Raw genomic sequence first — 5,213 nt, forward strand, 5'->3', positions numbered from 1 at the left:
CTGAGGATGGTAGTAATGTCCCTTCTTTTATTCCTGACTTCCTTGAGTCTTCCCTCTTTTTTGCTTGCTCAGTCTTGATAAAGGTTTGGCAATTTTTTTTTATCTTATCAAAGAACCAACTTTCGGTTTCATTGATTTTTTCTATTGTTTTTCTGTTTTCCAGTGTTTGATAAACATTTTATTTCCTTCCTTCAACGTGCTTTGGATTTAGTTGGCTCTGTTCTTTTTCTAATCCCTGAAGTTATTCTTTGTAATCTTTCTTCTTTACCAGTATATGTGTTTAAGACTATAAAATTTCCTCTGAATACTCTTTTAGCTATACCATAATTATGTTTCAATTTCAATCAATTCAGATTATTTCCTAATTTCCCTTGTGATTTCTTCTTTGACCCATGAGTTATTTAGATGTGTTTCTTTTTTTTTTTCAACATTAAATACATAACAAACATGCATCATTGTATTAGAGCATTCATGGGACATGGCCTCTTGACCTAAATTTACAGCCAAAAGATATTTCAGAAATAAGTATGAAGATGACAAGCCAGAATAGTTCTTAAGGAAAACAGCTATAAAAACTGGACAGAAGGCTCCTTAGCTTCTCATCTTCTAGAAACAGCTTCATAAATCATTTAGGAAATTAGCCTAGAGGTAATCATAATAAACCACATTTCTTATCCATTCTTGAAGCCAATCTTTCTTGAGAATTGATCAAACAGCACCTGTTGTTGAAAATAGCAATAAGGCCTGACCCTGATACTTAAGCTTTGATTCTGGATCAGTTTTCTGGCTTGGGCTGGTCAGGAGTTACTTCCTTCAGAATCTTCATCAGTGAATTTAAGTGATAACTAACATTACCTTCTCTTTGAGCTCTGCAATATTTTCTGGTAGAGAGAAGTTGTGAATATCCATCTCATACGTATTCGCTGTAGCCTTTGTTTTTAAGAGATAGCACACCATTTTGTCACTGGAGAGGCAGAAGTGATCTCTCAAGGCAGCCAGGGCAGCATGGGTAGTACACAAATGAAAACCAATGGGAATCCCATAGAAAGTATAGAATAAAATTTTTTAAGTGCCATGTTTGAACAAAACTTTAATGCCAACCAGGACAGGAGCTTCCCAAGCCACGTTACTTGTTACTCTGGAGAATATCACAGCCCAGAAAAACCACAACAGGTCCCATGGGCTGTAGGCACAGACTGCAGCTGTGGGCTGGATGGCAGGTCCTCAGGCCCCAGGCCTGCAGGGCCAAGCACCGAGGACCCATTTACCACCTGGGTGTTCCACTCCATAGAAGTCATACAAATCTGCCAGATGTCTTCTTAGCACCATCACAAAAGTCACCCAAGGCAGCTCTAGTTGGCATGAGAGATGCTGCTGCAGTGGAGCTGCCATCTTCCTGCAGCTGATGCCTCCATTTTGAACATCTAGATGTGTTTCTTTTTTAATTTTTCAGGCAGCCCGGGTGCCTCAGTGGTTTAGCGTCGCCTTCAGCCAGGATGTGATCCTGGAGACCCGAGATCGAGTCCTGCGTCCGGCTCCCTGCATGGAGCCTGCTTCTCCTTCTGCCTGTGTCTCTGTTCTCTGTCTCTCTCTCTCTGTCTCTCATGAACGAATAAATAAACAAAATTAAATTTTAAAAAAGAGTCAACTCTTGAAAAAAAATTTTTCATTGATTCCTACACTTCCAAAATATCTGTCAATTGTTGACTTTTAAGAACACTCAGTCAGAAAACATACTTTGTACAATTTTTATTTGTCAATTATGCCTTGACAAAGCTGGAAAAAATTTATAGCAAGGCATGAAAAGAGATTCATTCATGAAGAGATAGAAATTACCTTCAAAGTTTAGTCAGCTTATCCTGCTTTTGCTTTCCACTGGATCTTCAGATGTCTTCCCTGAGCATTCTCCAGGCCTTACATTGATCCTACATAAATGGGTCCTCTCTAGTCTCTTTTGGGAATGTGCATAGCTTTTTCCTAGCATGCATCCTTCAAAACCATTAGGGAGGGAATCCCTGGGTGGCTCAGCAGTTTAGCACCTGCCTTCAGACCAGGGTGTGATCCTGGAGTCCCAGGATGGAGTCCTGCATTAGGCTCCCTGCATGAAGCCTGCTTCTCCCTCTGCCTGTGTCCCTGCCTCTCTCTCTCTCTCTCTCTCTCTGTGTGTGTGTGTGTGTGTGTGTCTCATGAATAAATAAATAAAATCTTAAAAAAAAAACCCTATCAGGGATATGTGAAAGCTTATCAAGGCTTAACTATGACTACTTCATTTACCCAGATCTTCCTACTGAATTTCTAGCCAGTGTGCTGGTTTGTTGCTTACCCCCATTCAACACAATGACAACTTCAAGCTAGCCGTGAAGCTGGAATTTTCTGATTGCCATTGAGATTGCTGATATTTACAATGTGTATGCACCTGCTCCAAATCTAGTCAGCCCCCTCAAGTAGTTCTTACACCTTATCCTACCCTGGTAGACTTCTATGCCAATAAAGCTAAAGAGCTAAAACCCCACTATTACTTAAGATTTAGCTGTTTTTCTTGAATAAATGTTTCTAAATTTGTTGTCTGCTATCTAGAGTGCTTAAATGGTTGTTTTTGAAAGCTTCGTCCAGTTCTATCACTGATTTTTGAGAAAAGAACTTAGCTAGCTCTACACTCCACTATTCTAGAAGTTCTTTTCCAATACCTACATTTTTATCTTGTATCTAACACCAATTCCTTTGACATCATTGCCTAAGACTGAATTAAATTCCTCCTCAAAGTCTTGACTTAAGACTTTGTGTTGTTTCAAAAGATTTTTTACATTAATCACAAGTAACTGTCTGGTTATTTATATGGCCTCCTCACCAGACTATAAACTCACAGAGGACAGGGTATGTGTCTCTTCTGTTCACTGATTACCCTAGCAACTAGCATAGCATTTGACATGCAGTAGACACTCAATGAAAATAATGTATTTATTTGGATTAATGAAATGAAATTTAAATCCACAGACTCATTTATGGAGAGTAGCTATTGTAATTCTAACATGAAGACAGAATTGAGGGCATTTGGTGGTTTCTAGCCATAATCTTTGACTCATACCACTGATCCAAAAAGTCAGATGTATGTCAATAAATATTGCTAAGGGGGAAAAAAATCTGTTACTCAAAACTTGGCAGCTCAGAAACATTGCAACACGTTGCATTTTCCAGTGGAAGGGTCACATGGATGATCAGCCACATGGCAAGAGAACTTGAAGTTACCATCACTTGATTCATGAAATACAGTAACAATGACTTATTTGGGCTGGCAAATATCAACATACCTCTGAACATAAGAGTATCAAGATGCAGTACTGATAAATTTCAACACACACTAAAAGCACTGCCCTAAATTGTATAAATATCTAGTGCAGCATACTTCATAATAGTGGGAATAAAACCTGTCAAAGATTGTTAGTCTCACATTTAGTTCTTAGCTAGGAAAGTAAGAACAGATGCCAGAGCCATGCTTATTTTAAAGCCTCTCAAAGACATGCTCTCTGTTTATTATCAGGAGACTGGGTCAGGCGTAGGCAAGGACAGAACTTTTTCAATAACTATGTGATTGTATACAGGAAGGGTTCAGTGAATGTTGTCTGAACAACATTTATTGAACACTTTAAATTTTATGCCATTAGTTATCAAACTATGCTCCATAGATTGCCACAAAAGTGGCCTCAAAGAATGTACCTAAGGACAGGGGAGACCAAGTGAACAGGTGCCTGACCCTTCTATATTTTCACGCTCATTTTTATGTATTTTATATATTGGAATTTATCATAATGCTTTTTAATGGATTCATGGCAAAAAAAATTTGAAAAGCCCTGAGCTTTATTGTGTAAATACAACTGCTTGATACATTTTTAAAAAATTTTCTCACAAATGGCCAGCAGACACATGCAAAGATGCTCAACATCATTAATCATTAGGTAAATGCTAATCAAAACCACAATTAGTTATCACCTCACACCTGTCAAAATGGCTAGAATCAAAAGACAAGAAGTAACAAGTGTTGGTAAGAATGTGGAGAAAATGGAACCCATGTGCACTGCTGGTGGGAATGCAAACTGGTGTAGCCACTGTGGAAAAGAGTATGGAGATTCCTCAAAAAAAAAAATAAAAATAGAAACACCATGTGGTCCAGTAATTCCACTACTGAGTATTTACCCTAAGAAAATGAAAACACTAACACAAAAAGATATATGTGCCCCTATATTTATTGCAGCATTATTTATAATAGCCAAGATATGAAGCAACTCAAGTGTCCACTGATAGATAAATATATCATATATATAGATATATACATATATTCCCCAGCCCTAAAAATGAAGGAGATCCTGCCATCTGTGACAACATGAATGAACTTAGAGGGTATTACGCTAAGTGAAATAAGTCAGACAGAAAGACAAATACCATATGATTTCACTTATATGTGGAATCTAAAAAAAAAAAATCAAGTGAATAAACAAACAAGCAAAAAGCAAAATCAGACCCATAAATACAGAGAATAAACTTATGGTTGCCAGAGGAAAAGGGGGTGCAAGGATGGGCAAAATAAATGAAGGGGAGTGGGAGATACAGGCTTCCAATTATGGAATGAATAAGTCATGAGGATAAAAGCTACGGCACAGGGAATATAGTCATGGTACTGTAAGAGTGACAGGGGTAACTACACTTGTACAGTGACAAGGGATAACTACACTTGTGGTAATCTTAGCATAACATAGAGACTAATTAAATAAATGAGTAAATAAAATAACTTTGTCACTGGATTGTTGTGATTACTAAATAAAATGATACATTTGAAAATACTTTACAAACTGTAAAATACTTATAAAGTTAGATATTATATATTATTACAGTCCTTGTGAAACTTGTGGCCAAAGGGAGACCAGCATAGGAAGCATATTTATACCATATATACATCTCAATATCTTTGCCATTTATACTTATATTTTTCTCAACAGAGTTTTTTTTTCTCTTGGAGACATTCATAGAATCCAGTGAATTTGGTCTATTATGGGTACAGAAATGAACTATCTCACCACTTACATCTCCTGGTTCCCTACAAAGACACAGCCTGCAGGGACAGTTTCATAGCCTATAGTGCTATCACAAAACAATGTCCCTCAAGGGAGAATAGAAAGAGTTGGAGTTTTTAATTAAAATATCATAATTCTACTCTGTCT

The 5,213-nt window shown here is 37.4% G+C and overlaps 1 pseudogene; it reads right to left on the reverse strand.

The window, feature by feature from the left end:
* Window positions 1-775: 775 nt before the first annotated feature.
* LOC140623560 (protein Mis18-beta pseudogene) lies at window positions 776-1,298 on the reverse strand (annotated as a pseudogene).
* Window positions 1,299-5,213: the final 3,915 nt, after the last annotated feature.

This window comes from Canis lupus, chromosome 33, assembly GCF_048164855.1.
Source record: "Canis lupus baileyi chromosome 33, mCanLup2.hap1, whole genome shotgun sequence".
NCBI lineage: Eukaryota > Metazoa > Chordata > Mammalia > Carnivora > Canidae > Canis > Canis lupus.